Below are 16424 nucleotides of genomic sequence, written 5' to 3'. Positions count from 1 at the left end.
ACATCTTTAAAAATTAATAAAAATTCTTAAAATTAGTTTTAAAAAGAATTTAAAAAAAATCAAAATTTGTTGACTCTATGAGAAATCCAATTTTAGTAAAAAAATTTTAAAATATGAGATACACTAATTTTGAAAATTTTAAGAAATCAAGTCTTAATTACAATTTAAAAATTTTGAAAACTTTTATATTTTTGAAAAAAATTCATTAAAATTAAAAAAAATTTACAAATTAAAAAATGTAATAAAAACCGAAATTAGTTAAAGCAATAAGGAAGACGTTTTTAAAAAGAATTTAACAAAAAGTGTTAAAACTAAATTCTCAAAATTAAAAGAAATCCTAAATTTGTCTTAAATTTTTTTTCAAGAAATTTTTTTTTTTAAATTAATTAAAATTAGTAAATTTGTTTAAAATTTACTTAAATAAAAAATCAAAATTAGTTGAGAACATAAGGAATCAGTTTTTAAAAAGAAATTAGCCAAAAGTCTCAAAACAAAATTCTTAAAATTTTACAAAAAACAAAAATTGTTCTTCTTTATTTAATATTTTTTTTTTTTTTCAAAACATGGCATTAACTTTAAAAATTAATTAAAATTAAAAAAATTATTTAAAAATTTCTAAAATTAAAAATCAAAATTAGTTGAAGCCATAAGCAACCAGTTTTTAAAAAGAAATTAAAAAAAAGTATCAAAACAAAATTCTCAAAATTTAAAGAAAACTAACATTTTTTTCTTTATTAATAATTTCTTCCAAAAAAAAATCTTTAAAAATTAATGAAAATTATTAAATTTGTTTTTAAATAATTTAAATTAAAAATCAAAATTAGTTGAAGCCATAAGGAATCAGTTTTTAAAAAGAAATTAGCCAAAAGTCTCAAAACAAAATTCTTAAAAATTTAAAGAAATCTATCACTTTTCTTTATTAAATATTTTTTTTTTTTCAAAAAAATTCTTTAAAAATTTATTAAAATGATTAAATTTATTTTAAAATTATTTAAATTAAAAATCAAAATTAGTAAAAATAATAAAGAATCTCTTTAGAGAAAAAAATTTTAGAAAATTTCAAAACTCTAAATTTAAAAAAATTTTTTAAAAACAAAAATTATTTTTGTTAAATTTTTCAAAAAAAAAAAAATTAAAAAATCTATTAAAATTATTAAATTTAGTTTTAAAGAATTTTCTTTAAAAATCAAAATTTATTAAAACTTTAAGGTTTCCATCAACAAAGAAACATTTTTGTTTAAAGCCCTATAAAAATTCTTAGAAAATTATAAAATTTTCTTATTTTTGGTGTTTTTTTAAAATTTTTTTTTTTTTTTTTGAAAAAAGTTGAAATTTTCATTTTAGTCAAAAATTAAGAAAAATTTAAAATTTTTAAATTTTTTTAAAAGTTTTATAAAGCTTAATACTTTAAGTTTTTATAATAAAAAGAAAATTTTAAAATTTTTTTTAATTTTAAGAAAAATTTGAGAATATGCTTGAAAATTTGTGTTTATTCTTATAAGATTTTTTTTCTTATAAGTTTTGCTTAATGTTGCTGCAACATTTTTCTTGTGTGTGTGTGTTGCACCGGGAAGTGTGGGAAATTCCCACACTGTTTATGTTGACCTGTTGTTTATATACATTTATGACCTGACAGGTTCACAAAAATTATTTTACAACATGTTGTAAATTTTTAGAATATATTTCATATGTTGGTATTTTCGCAAAAATATTTGTGGCATATGCAACTTGCAAATTCCGGAATTTCCCATCATAATTTTTTGTTTGGTTTTTTACCTGGCCCACCCACTTATTTCTGTCCGTAGTGTCAGTGTGTATTTCTGGTTTTTTATCACAAATTTAAATTAATCTCTTAACATGCCTCTTTACTGATATATATATATATGGTCAATGTCATTTAATCCCTTAAGGATTAAGATTTAAAACTTACAACACAACAAGTAGAAGGAAGAACACACATTTTGATATTGTGGGAAATTCCTAAATGCTGCAACATGTTGTCCAACCAGCATGTTAGGAATTGTATAATTGTTATAGAAAATTGTAGGGGAAAAAATGTTGAAAGATTTTTTAGAGCAAACCTGAGACATGGAGACGTCTTCTTAAAGTAGAAAATGTTTGAAAAAAAGGTTTTCTTTTATGTACAATGGAATGTTTGTTTTTGTGTTAGAGGGCTTAAGAAAATCCCTGGTGCCAATTTGTCTCTAAAAGAAAGAACAAAAAATAATTTTCAAGAAAATTTTCTTTTCATTTCTATTGCTAAGCTGCTTAATATTTTAGGTTTCTAATAATAATACTTTGGGTTTTTTGTTGTTAATAAGGCAAAAAAGACCTTAATACTTGTTTTTCTAAAACAAGAGGTTTTTTTGAGGAGGATTTGCAAAAACCTAGATTTTTTTAGATAAAAAAGCAGCTGTTTTTCTTTAAAAGATTTAATTAGCAGGGTATTAAAAGCCAACAACAAAAATACAATTTGACCAACATTTCCCAAAAAAAAACCGCTCTAACGGAAGCTGCTTATTTAATTTATTAAAAAAAATAGTAACCAAATAATAAAATTAACAAATTTTAAAAAAAAAACATAAAAAATAACAGCCTAAAGTTATTTTATTAGGTTTTTTGTTTGTTTGTTGGCGAGACAGACAGACAGACAACTTGGCTTAATTATAAGTGATTTAAACATAAAACCCACCAGCTTTTTTTTGAGATTTTTTTTGAAGTTTATTTTTTTTTTTTTTTGTATAAATTTTAATTCATTGATATTTATTTTGTTTATATATATGTGGGCTTAGGCGTACGTCTACAGGTTTTTTTTTCTTGCTTAACAAAATAAAAGAAATAAAAATTAAATTTTAATGAATGAGATCTTTTAAAAAAAAAAAATGTTTGAATGAAGTTTTTTTTTAATGAATGAAAAATTGCAACTACGCACTTTTTTTGGGGAGCTTGGAATGATGTATGGGGTCTCAAAAAGAAAAAAATATATGTATAAATACGTTTAAAGGTATTAAAAAGTTGTTTTGGCGCTCTCTTATATATATATATATATATATATATATATATATATATATATATATATATATATATATATATATATATATATATATATATATAAAATTTACACCATTTAAGGCTTTTAAGGCGTCTCAAGTCTGTTAAAGTTTAAAACTTTGTTTTAAATTTAATTTAAATTTATTTTGTTTTAATTTTTTTTGTGCTATATGTAGGCAGAGGAAGCTTTCAATGCCCACTACTACTATAGGTGTCATAAAGCACCAAATAGTTTTAAATTTAATTATAGTTTTTTTTTTCTTTATTATTAATATTTATTAAAAGTATACTTGTGGTAGATGCTACCTTCTAGAGTTTTAATTTATATCTGCCACATTTTAATCCGTTTAAGTTTTTTTAAAACCATGAAGAGATTTAAAAAATAAAGAAAAAATTCAATTAAAATTTGTTAAGGATTAAAGAGAAAACTAGAAACATATTTTCAATTAAAATTTATAAGAAAAAAAAAGGAAATTAAAAAAAATTTATAAAATATTATTAAAATTTTTCTTTAATATCTAAAAATGTTTAAATAATTAAAAAAATGTTTTTGAAAAAAAAATAGTAAAATTTTTATTAAAGAAATCAAAATTTTTAATTAAAAATTTAAAATTTTTATTAAAAAAGTATAAATTTTCATTTAAAATTTTTATTAAACAAATTAAAATTAAAAAATAATTTTTAATTTATTTCTATTAAAAAATATTTAAATTTTATTTAAAAAGATTTTTTTAATTTCTTTCAATTGATTTAAAAATTTTTCTTAATTTTTAAAAATTTTTCTTAATTTTTAAAAATTTTTATTAATTTTTACAAATTTTTCCCAATTTTTCTTAATTTTTAATAATTTTTGATAATTTTTAAAAATTTTTCTCAATTTATTTTAAATTGTTTTAATGATTTTTAATATTTCTTATTTTTTAAACATTTTTCTTAATTTTTAAAAAATTTTCTTAATTTTTAAAAAATTTTCTTAATTTTTAAAAACTTTTCTTTATTTTTAAAATTTTTTCTTAATTTTTAAAAATTTTTTTAAAACATTTTCTTAATTTTTCTCAATTTATTTTAAATTGTTTTAATGATTTTTAATATTAAAAAAAATTTTAAATTATTCTTAATTTAAATTTTTTTTTTTTAATTTTTAAAATTTTTTTTTAATTTTTAATTTTTTTTTAATTTTAAAATTTTTAAAAATGTTTCTTAATTTGTTAAAATATTTTCTTAATTTTTTAAACATTTATTTTAATTTATTTTTAATTGTTTTAATGATTTAAAATTTTTCTTAAATAAATTTTAAAAATTTTAATATTTTTTTTTTAAATTTCCATTAATTTCTTAAAATGTTTATTATTTTTTTTTTTAAATTTGTATTAATTTTTTCGAAATTTTTTAAAAATGTTTATTAAATTTTTAAAATTTTCTTTAATTTTTAAAAATTTCTATTAATTTTTTATAAATATTTAATAAGTTTTTTAAAAGCTTTAATATATTTTTTTTAAATGTTTATTAATTTTAAAAAATTTTTTAAATGTTTACTATTTTTATAAAAATTTTAAAAATTTGTTTAAATGTTTATTAATTTTTTAAAATGTTTTTTAATTTTTTAAAATGTTTACTAATGTTTTAAAAATTTATTTTTAAAATTTCTTATTATTTTTTTAAAATTTTCTTTAATTTTTTAAAAATTAAAAAAAATATTTTTCTTTTATATATTTTTTTTTAATTTCCCTAAATTTGTTAAATTTTATAAATTTTATTTTAATTAAATTTGAATTAAAATTCCAAAGCATAAATTTAGGCTGCAAAATAATAATATTCTAAAAATCTTGTTTAATTAAAGAAAATTGTTAATAATATTATTATTTATCAAGCAATTTTCTTGAAATTTGTAACAATTAAAGAAAACACTTTAAGAAATAGATAAATAACAAAAAATTCGATAAAAAATATTTTTAGACCTAACATTTTTTAACACAAAAATAGGAAATTACAAGAAATTTTTTTAAAGCGAATCATAACAATTACAACAAAGTTTCTTTAACAATTTTTTTTACAGTTTCTATGTACAAAATTTTACTCATCATTATTTTTATGCCACATTCTTTAAAAGCATTTGAAAATTATCTTTAAAAAACAATCATGCTGTAGTGTTTTTTGCTTCAATAAAATTTAAAATCTTGATATTTGTTAAAGAAAATTTACAAGACAAATTTAAAGAAATATTTTTTAAGGCAACACAAATTTTAAAACTATTCTTACACACCTGGTTAATATCATTTTAAAAAAAGGGGGCCACAGTTTAACAAAAAATTCTCGTGATTTTTTGTCACCAAAAAAAAAAAAGTGGGTGTGTTAAAAAAAACTATTTTGCCATTTATTTCCTAATTTAATTACTAATTTAAAAACAAATATTTTGAAACATGTGATGTTTTAAAATAAAAATAATTTTAATGCAACGAAGCACAGCACAATAACAACAAAATTTTATAAATTCATTTTATAATTCGTCATTATCAGCAGCAACAAGTTAATTAACAAAACACCCCAAAAATAAACAACAATTTAATTGTTTTTTTTTTATAATAACAGACCTTAAATTCTCTTTTTTTTTTGTAAAACAAAATAAATTTAGAATTAAAGCTAAATTTAGCACAAAACAAAAATTTCTCTTTTTTTAAAAAAACACAAGCGGCATTTTGTAATCAAAAATTTTGTGTGCCACTAAAATAAATAAAATAATTGAAATTTTTTTCTTTTAAAGAAAACATATAAACAAAAAATCTCGTGATTTAAAGTTTTTTAAAAAAAATTATATAATTTAAACTAAATTTTATATAAAAAAAATTTCCAAATGAGATTTATTTATTTTTTTATATAAAAAAAATTACTTAAATTGCTTTTTTTGTAGTTTGTAACATCATGTGCAAATTTATCTCTAATAAATTTCTTTTGTAGTCTGTTTGTTGTGTTTTTTTCTAAAAAAAAACTTATTTCAGTGCAATTCGTCACGTTCGCTTTAGACATTTATAATTCGTTGTCTTCCTAGACTCGTTTTTTGGTTTGAATTATGAAAATTTTCTTTAAGAAAATTTTTAAGAAATTTGTTTTATTTTAGAAATTTAAAGTTTAAGCTTTTAATGGAAAATCATTTATTTATGAAGAAATTTTTTAAAAAATTGCTTTAAAGTTTAAGAAAATCCTTTGAAAAATGTCTTAATCTTAAAGTAAAGGTTTAAGCTTTTTATAGAACTTTTAAAACAGTTTAATGAACTTTTAAGCTTTTAATTCAACATTTAAACTTTCAATTTAACATTTAAGCTTTTAATTGTACAGTTAAGCAGTTAATTTAAACACTTAAGCTTTTAATTGAACCCTTAAGCTTTTAATTCAACACTTAAGCAATTAATTAAACACTTAAATGGACACTTAAGCCTTTTATTGAAAACTCAAAGCTTTTAATTAGGCGCTTAAACTGTTTAATAAAACGTTTGAACTCTTAAGCTCTCGATAGAACTCTTAAGCTTTTAATGCAGCACTTAAGCAGTTAACTAAACACTTAAATGAACGCTTAAGCCTTTAATGGAACACTTAAAGCTTTTAATAGAGCGCTTAAGCTTTTAATTGAGTGATTAATTAAACGTTTGAACTTATAATTGAACTCTTAAGCTCGTGATAGAACACTTAAGATTTTAATTGAACTCTTAAGCTCTTGATAGAGCACCTAAGCTTTGAATTGAACACTTAAGCTTGTAATTGAACGCTTAAGCTCATAATTAAGCTTTTAATGAAACACTTAAGCTCCTAACTAAACGTGTAAGCTTTTCATTAAACACCTAAGCTCTTATTTTAATGCTTAAGCTCACACTTAAGCTTTTAATTGAACACTTAAGCGTGTAAGTTTTTAATTAAACACCTAAGCCTTAATTGAGCGCTTAAGCTCTTATTTAAACGTTTAAGCTCTTAATTAAACTCTTAAGTATTCTCTTAATTCAACCCTTAAGCTCTTGATAACACACGTAAGCACTTAAGCAAACACTTAAGCTTTTAAATAAACACCTAAACGCCTAATTAAACGGTTAAGCTCAAACTTAAACTTTTAATTAAACACTTAAGCTACTAATTAAACGCGTTAGCTTTTCATTAAACACTTAAGCTCTTAATTGAACGCCTAAGCTCTTAATCAATCCATTAAGCTCTTTATAGAAGAGTTAAGCAATTAATTAAACCATTAAGCTCTTAAACTTAGATGCTTAAACTCTTCATTGAAAGCTTAAACTTTAAAAGAACATTAAAAACTTTAATAACGATTTAAAAAAGCTTTTGAATAGAACAAAACTGTGAAGCTTTTAAGAAAAACATTAATTTTTCAAGCAATTAAGCCGTTTTCAAAGGAAAATTCTCTAGATAATTTTTTGAAATTTTAAACATTTTTAGATTTTTTAAGTTAAAAACGGTTTAAAATTAAAATTTTTGAAAATGAAATCAATTTTTGTTAAAATTTTGTTTTAAATTCCTTGAAAACTAAAAAAACACAATAAAAGATAACTTATTACTTGATAAGCAACAAACTGAAAAAAAACTCCAAAATAAAAATTGTATATAAATTGTCTATAAATACACAAAAACAACAACAACAAAAAAATATAAAACAACTTGTCAACATTTTTACATGACATTTTGACAAATAAGGCAATCAATTTTAAAATAAACATACTTTTATATGAAGCGCCATACAAAAAAAAATTTTTTCTTTAAATTATTATTTATTTTAAAAATAAATATTTACTTTTCTTAAAAAGAAACCCCCAAAAAAAACTAAGGCCATAAATTAACCTTTAACGAAAAATAATTTCAAAGATTTATTTCTTTTAGTAACAGATAATAACAAAATAAACATAAATAGAAAAAAGAGAAAAAAAAACTGCCGCCTTAAACAAATAATCAAAAAAATGATTGACATTTTCAACACTTTTAAATGTCACTTTCAAAATCATTTTCAAAATAGAAAAATTGACAAAAAAAAATAAAAAGATTTAAACTACTTTAAATTTAATGATGATGATGATGGTTTTAAATGGTTTAATTTGTTTAAAAAAAAATTTCTTTAAAGAAAATTTATGTTTTGTTTATTTTAAAACTAAAAAACATAAAATATTTTAAAAGAAAATAACATTTGTTGGGGTTAAAAATAAAATTGTTAAATTTATGTGAAATAAATTCAAGTTAAATTTAATTTAAAGCTAAAAACAAATGTTGTTTTAGTTTTCTTAATAGACAGCCATAGTAATTAGTTTGAACGATTAATTACTCACAAGCTGACCTCAGCAATTTGATTTTAATTAAATCTTTATTTTATTTATTTTTTTTTTTAAATTTGTTGTTAGCCGGGTTTTTTTTTAAAGGCGTCTTTCAGGCGCCAATTTTTACCAAAATAAAACAAACATTAATCTTTTAGCAATTTAAAGAAAATTTGTTTTTTTTTTGTAAATTAATTTTCAATAATTTTTTCTTTTGCTAAAAATTGAGAACAAAATTTTCAAAAAAAAGTCATTGCACTTCTAAAATTTAATTTTTTTTGTTTGTTTTTGTAGTAAAAATTATCATGTGTTTGCCTAGCTTTGCTGTGTGTGTGTGCATAAGTTATAGTTTTATTTTTTAAAAAAAGTTTTTTTTAGTTAAAAATAAATTTAATTTTTTTCTTTGGTGCAAAAAAATTCTAAATACAAAATTTTTATATTTTGTGTGCGTCTAGTAGGCGTGTCATTTTGTAAAATTCTCTCTAGTGAATGTCTGCTTGTAATTAATTAAGAATTTCAAGTATTTTTAGCAATTTTTTTTTTTGAGGTTTTTTTCTAATGAAAGACAACAACAACAAAATGTTGTTACAATTTAAGATTTTATGACAAAATTATAGATTTTTTTAAAGAATTTAAAGCTCAAGTTTTTTACAAACAAAATTTTATTAAAATTGTTTAATTTAAAGCAATTTATTAAAGAATTTGCAAAAATTTTTGGTTTTTAGTTCAAATTTGTCAAATTTTTTTATTTTATCGCATGAGAGAGAAAATCTCAAGTTAGTTTTACAAACAAAATTTTATTAAATTTGTTTAATTTAAAGCAATTTGTTAAAGAATTTGCAAAAATTTTTGGTTTTTAGTTCAAATCTGTCAAAATTTTTAATTTTATCGCATGAGAGAGAAAATCTCAACATTGTTTTAGCAACAAAATTTTATTAAATTTGTTTAATTTAAAGCAATTTGTTAAAGAATTTGCTAAAATTTCACATTTTTAATAAAATTTGGGAAATTTTTAGTTCAAATTTGTCAAATTTTTTTATTTTATTGCATGAGAGAGAAAATCTCAAGTTTGTTTTAGCAACAAAATTTTACTAAATTTGTTTAATTTAAAGCAATTTGTTAAAGAATTTGCTAAAATTTTAAATTTTTAGTAAAATTTGAGAAAATTTACTTTTTTTACTTTTTTATCGCATGAGAGAGAAAATCTCAACATTGTTTTAGCAACAAAATTTTATGAAATTTGTTTAATTTAATGCAATTTGTTAAAGAATTTGCAAAAATTTTAAATTTTTAGTAAAATTTGGAAAATTTTACTTTTTTCTCGCATGCTAGAGAAAATCTCAAGTTTGTTTTAGCAAAAAATTTTTACTATATTTCTCTTAATTGAACAGTTTTGTTTAAGAATTATCAGAAATTTTACATTTTTAGTTAAAATTTGTTAAATTTTACATTTTTCTCGCATGCTAGAGAAAATCTCAAGTTCGTTCAATTAACAAAATTTTGTAAATTTTCTTTAAATTAAGTATTTAATAACATTTAAAGCTTTTTATTTAACATTTTTAAATCTAAATTAACATTTTAAACTGTAATAGAAACCAGAAAAAAATGACATAAAATTGAAAATCTTCAACACAACCTTGAGTTGAAGTGTTGTCATAAACACTTATTTTTCCATTTCAATTCTTAACTCTTTTCAGTCTAGCTGTCTGTCAGTTAAAGTATCGTATCGTAGTTTCATTTTAGCCCTTTGAAGACAGACAGACAACTTATACAACTTATATGTATACAATTCCCCGGTAAAGGTGTAAAAATCCACACATTTAAATTATAAACAAGTATAAATAATGTGCCAAAGTAGAGAGAGAGAGAAAAAAAGACAAACTTGACTTGCCAATAATCGTGGCAATAATCATAAAATATGCTGGAAAAAAATCCAAAGTTTTACAAGTTTTAAAGTAAAAAAGAATTTTAGCATGTCATAATCCTTAAGTTACGTTTGATTTTTTTTTCCTTCTTCTCTAGTTCGTTTTAATTTAAAGCTTTAAGCTTATAATTAATACACTGATGTTTTTTTGAGTTTTTCTTTTTATATAATTTACTATTTATAACAAGTTTAAAAGACGCCCATTGTAGCTAAAGCTGGTTTTAAGGGTTTTACTAGAAGGCGGGCGCTTTAAGTTGTGTGATTTTATTAATTAAAAAAGTGCTTTAAGGTGTTAAGTTTAAAAAGCTTTTTTTTCTGAAATTTATTTCTTTTTCAACATTTTTTTTTTTTGCTTTTAAAGCGGCTTATGTTTATTGTGTCAATAACCAGGAATTGTTAGCAATTTAAGTCTGTCACTTTTTTAAGAAGATGACTTCAAAGGAATTTATTTTTTTTTTTTTCGAAAATTTCAAAAGAATTTTTTCTCGTTTTTTGGCATATTTTAGTTGTATTTTTTTTAGTAAATTCCTTTTTGAAACCTTTTTTTTTTTTTTTGCTGCAAAGCCCAGCAAAGCAAATTATTTTAACGTGCGAAAACCTGGTTTGCAAGAGAGAGAGAAAAAAAAAAAAAAAAAAAAATAAATAACACATGCCATACAAGACAATCGACAGCACACAAAACACAACTTTTCAAGCCTTGCCAAGAATTTAAGTCCGTCTGTCTGTCTGTCCGTCTTTCCCTCACTAACTTTTGACTTTATTTTTGTAGCTTTAAACATTTTTTTTATGGATTTTATGCTAAAAAGATTGGAGACCATTTCTGGCTTTAAAGGAAGGTGTAAACCTTTAGTTTAACTATGTGGGCAATGCCACTTAAGTTTAAATCCTCTTTTGCTTAAAAAACAACTTAAGGTAGAGAGATTTAAACGGAAATATTCTTAAGAATTGAAAAAGTATAAAAAACATATATATACATATATATGTATACAATTTTATATATCTCAAGATAATTGCATTGTTAAAAATGTTTGTATAAAAGAACGTCTCTGTGTATAAATATATCTGGTTTAAAAAGAGTCGTAAATGATGCGCTTCAAAGGTTTTTAATAGTAAAAAAGAAGCTTTTAACAAGTTTTAAAAGTGCAAAATTTCAATAGAAATAATGTAATTTTTAAGAAATTATAAAAATTTTATAAGAAATCCAAAGTTGAGATTTTCTCTCGCATGCGAGAAAAAAGTAAAATTTAACAAATTTCCTACAAAAACCTAAAATGTTTGGGAAATCTTTAATAAATTTCCTTAAATTAAACAAATTTAATAAAATATCAATTAAAATATCAATATTAAAAAAAATTATTCAATTTAAATAAATTTAGTAAAATTTTGTTGCTGAAACAAACTTGAGATTTTCTCTCTCATGCGATAAAATAAAAAAATTTGACATATTTGAACTAAAAAAGTAAAATTTCCCAAATTTTAACTATAAATGTAAAATTTTTGCAAATTCTTTAACAAATTGCTTTAAATTAAACGAATTTAATAAAATTTTTTTCCTAAAACAAACTTGAGATTTTCTCTCTCATGCGTTAAAAAAGTAAAATTTCTGTAATTTCCCACAAAAACCTAAAAATTTTTGCAAATTCTTAAACAAATTCCTTTAAAATAAACGAATTTAATAAAATTTTTTTCCTAAAACAAACTTGAGATTTTCTCTCTCATGCGTTAAAAAAGTAAAATTTCTCTAATTTCCCACAAAAACCTAAAATTTTTGCAAATTCTTAAACAAATTCCTTTAAATTAAACAAATTTAATAAAAATTTTTTCCTAAAACAAACTTGAGATTTTCTGTAGCATACTTTCCCAAAGTGTTTTTTTTTTCCTAAAATTTTCTTTAAATTTATTTAATTTTTTTTTCTATTACAAAAGGCGCCTTTAAGCTTATTACCCCCCAAAAAAAAAAAAAAAAACGAAAAATTCCATTAAATTAACACAAATTATTGGAAATGAAAAAACACACATTTTGGCGAAAATTTGTATTTAATTAATTAAAAATCATTTTTCAATTGACAAAACAAATAAATTTTTAAATTACTGACCCTGAAAACACACACAACTATAACAATGAATAGAAAATTTAATGAGACTGTGACGTCTAGTTTTCAAAAATGAAAAAAAAAAATTAATTGTAATTCAAAATGAATTATTATTATTAGACATTTAAAAAAAGTGTTTTTTTTCATATATAAAAAATACAAAAACAAAAACTTTTAAGGTTTCTTAATAAATGACGTCTTAAGGTCTAATGAATTTGATTTTATATATATATTTAACAGCTCTCCCTCCCATAGTGTTTTTAAATATAGTTTAATTAACACTTTATAAAGGAAATAACAACTAAACATTTCCCTCCAAAACTAAACAACAAAAAAAGTATCGATTTCATAAACTACAAAAATTATAAAAAATATTATATTAAAAAAAAACCCAGGGCGGTCTTTTTTTTATAAAAAATAATTTAAAGAAATTTATAGAATTTTAAAAAACTTCATTAATAAAAACTCTTTAAAACTTCTTGTTCTTGTAAGGTGTTAGTTTTGTAATAAAAATTTTCAAATCAAAATCGTAATAAACATGGAGTTATAGTATTAAATGGAAATTTTGTGTGTTTTGACTTCAAAGCGGGTCAGCGGGTGTTAACAAGAAACGCCTTAATGTGTTTTTTTTTGTTTTCTTGTGTTATTTAAAGGGGAGCATAAAGCCACCTTAATTTCCCGCTAAATATTTTTATTTGAATTTTTTTTTCTATATGTAGATTTTTTTTCTGTGGTTTTTTTTTTGTTTTGTTTATTGTAAGTTGTAAAATTGTTTTTATTTTTTTATTAATGAAGTTTGTTTTTTAGTTTACAAGAATTCGTTTTATAATTACCGCTTTCGTTTGAATAAAAAAACATGTAAACAAAATTTTAAAGAATTTCTTTGAATTTTTGAAGAAAAAGAAAATATTAATATTAAAGAAATAGTAATGCTATGTTCACACCTATTAAATATTGAAGAAAATCAAGTATTTTCCCTTTTTGTCTTAAAGTTTTTTCTTCAGCTTACAAAATTTTTATAAATTTAAAAGAATAGAATCACAATTTCCCCATTTTAGAGGTCAAGCGCTGTTTTTTGTTAAAATTTTAATACGTGTGAACGCTGCATAACAATTTTTGTTAAGAAAATCTTTTAAATATTAACAAATATTTGTAAATTTTAAATTTTATCACAAGATCTTTTAAATTGCAGGAAATTTAAGAAATTTTGTTTGGTAATATTAAAGGAATTGTAATGCTATGTTAAATATGAGAGAAAAACATAAATTTTGCGTTTTTGTGTTAAAGTTTTTTCTTTCTCTTACAAGATTTTTATAAATTTTAAATATAACAAAAGAATAGAATCACAATTTCCACTTTTTAGGGGTGAAGCGCTGTTTTTTGTTAAAATTTTGATACGTGTGAACGCAGCATAACAATTTTTGTTAAGAAAATTTTTAAAAAAATAATAAAAGTGTTAAATATTTTTAAATTTTATTACAAGATCATTTAAATTGCAGGAAATTTAAGAAATTTTGTTTTGCTATGTTCACACCTATTAAATATGAGAGAAAAACATGTATTTTGTGTTTTTGTCTTAAAGTTTTTTCTTTATCTTACAAAATTTTTATAAATTTAAATTATTATGAAAGAAATTATTTCCATTTCCACTTTTTAGAGTTCAAGCGCTATTTTTTGTTAAAATGCTGATACGTGTGAATGCAGCATAACAATTTTTGTTGAGAAAATCTTTAAAAAATTAATAAAAATATTAAAAAATGGTAATTTTTATCAAAAAATCTTTTGAATTGAAGGAAATTTCAGAAATTTTTCCCTCTCATGCGATAAATTTAAAAAAAAATCTTTAAAAATTAACCAAAAACCTAGAAAATTGCAAGAAAATTTTTATAATTACGGCCTAAAATTTAAACAAAAACCTTTTTTTATAACAATTGCCAAAAATTTTTTTTTTTTTTTTTTTTTTGGTTTTATTTGAAAATTGTTATGTTAAAAATTATCTTACGCTTAATTACGATTTTGTAAATATTTCTTATACACTTGACACATTGACATTAAATGGCGCCACTTAAGTTAGCCAAAAAAAAAACACAAATTAATTTGTTTTCTTTTTCCCAACATTTCTACAAAAAAAAAAACTTATAAAATTACTTAGCAAAAGTTATCATATAACTTTAAAAGAAAACCTAAAACCTCCTGCCGGAAATGCTTACTTAAACATTTAAATACAAATTTTTTTCACAAAAAACTTTTAATGTTTTTTAAGCCTACGTTGCAAGCCATTGAGGCGCCAAATTGCATTTAGCAGATTCCTACACAAGCTATTTAAAAAAAGTATATATTTTTTTTAGTTTTAAGTTTGATGTAAAGTAATGTGTCAATTTTATCAAATTGCTTTGGATTTTTTTTGCTTCGCTCTTTCTCTGGTGTTTTTTTTTTTTTTTTAACAGAAAATTATAAAAAGAAAAGAAAACTTAACCTACGCGTTCAAGTTTTCTAGTTAAAAGCAGCGGCTGTTAGACGCCACTTTTAAATAAGAGGTAGGTAGGTATGAAATAAGCCAAATAGAGAGCAAAAGAGTTATGATTATTTGTAATTTCCTGTAAGATTTTTTAGTTAAAAAAATTTTTAAAAATTTTCTTTAAAATTTTTTTCGATTTTCTAAAAATTTTCTTTATTTATTTGTTTTCTAGTAAATTCCTTTTAAATTTATTTTCCTTTTTTAAATTTCTAAATATTTTTTTAAAAATTTCATTCAGGTTTGATTTTGCAATTTTTTTTCTTCGTTTTAAAATTGTTGTTTATAAGAAAAAATGTTTATTATTTTTTTTTGTAAAAAGCTGTCACCAAGTTTCCTTTTTCATTTACAATTTTATAGCAAAAAAAATTCTCATTTGTATGGACTACAAAAATAGTAAACAATTCATAAATAAACAATATTAAATAAATATTTATTTAAATTTTTTTTGCTTTCAAAACAACAACAATAATAAAATTTAAATAATTTTTTCTTTGAACAAATATAAAATAGGTGTTGAAAAAATTATAATAAAAATACTAACGGTCGGCGACCTCAATTATAAACTATAATTTTTTTTCTTATACAAATTCTCTTAAACTATTAAAAGCCTTTATTACAAAAAAAAAAACTTGTAGGTGTTTAAACTGCATTTTAGCAAAAACAAAACAGTAGCCAAATATGTTAAATATTTATTAAAATAAATTTATAAATTATTAACAAACTGCTTAAGTAAAATAAAAATTCTTTGGCGCCAAAATTCTTCAACTAAACAATTTACATTAATAGAATTTTTTTTCACATACGCAATTTTAGTTGTAAATAATTTGTTTAGTTTTGCTTTTACTCGTTTATTATAATTTATTTGTTTATTAATTAAACAAAATTTTTTTATAATAGTAATAATAATAATATTAAATTATTTATGAAATTTATTTGTTTTATAATTCAATGTTAAAAGATGTTTAAAATGTCAGTTCATTTAAATACTGGTTTATATTTAATTTAAAGAAAAAAGTTAAATGCTATTAAATTAATTTAAATATTAACATATATTTTAATTAATTTAATAAAAATGAAATAAATTTTAAAGAAAATTTTACTAAAAACTTTAAAAGTACTCATTTAAATAATATAAATCTTGGGTAAAACTTTAAACCAGCTAAAAGTTAAGGCTTAAAATAACACTTAAGCAGAAGAAAACACTTAAGCAACTACCTCTCTCTTTCTCTCTTAATAATACAGCTTAACCAAGAAAAACAGCATTTGATACAAAGAAATCTTTGATAAAACGTTAAACTAGCTTATATACAAGCTTAAAACTACGTGTAAGCAAAAATAAACAACACCTAAGCAACACAACTAGGCCCTTTCTCACTTATTCAAAAGAAATCTTTGATAAAACATTAAACTAGTTTAAACACTAGTTTAAATATGAAAACAACAATTAAGCAAAATAAACAACACTTAAGCAACACTCTTAAGCTCTCTCTCTTTCTCACTCTCTTAATAATAGGGAGCAAGCGAGAAATAAAACATTTTAT

General features: G+C 20.6%; 2 protein-coding genes across 2 annotated transcripts in view; one reads left to right on the top strand and one right to left on the bottom strand.

Moving 5' to 3' along the window:
- The window catches only part of LOC119607225 (DALR anticodon-binding domain-containing protein 3), a 135470-nt gene that overhangs the window by 35656 nt on the left and 83390 nt on the right, over positions 1-16424 (bottom strand). The window lies entirely within an intron of this gene.
- LOC119607222 (dorsal-ventral patterning protein Sog) overlaps positions 1-16424 on the top strand; it is a 33584-nt gene that overhangs the window by 858 nt on the left and 16302 nt on the right. The window lies entirely within an intron of this gene.

Source organism: Lucilia sericata, unplaced genomic scaffold (assembly GCF_015586225.1).
Source record: "Lucilia sericata isolate MDLA Ls3-8-SP2 unplaced genomic scaffold, ASM1558622v1 Contig000678F_arrow, whole genome shotgun sequence".
NCBI lineage: Eukaryota > Metazoa > Arthropoda > Insecta > Diptera > Calliphoridae > Lucilia > Lucilia sericata.
This window is presented reverse-complemented; position numbering and strand designations above follow the sequence as displayed.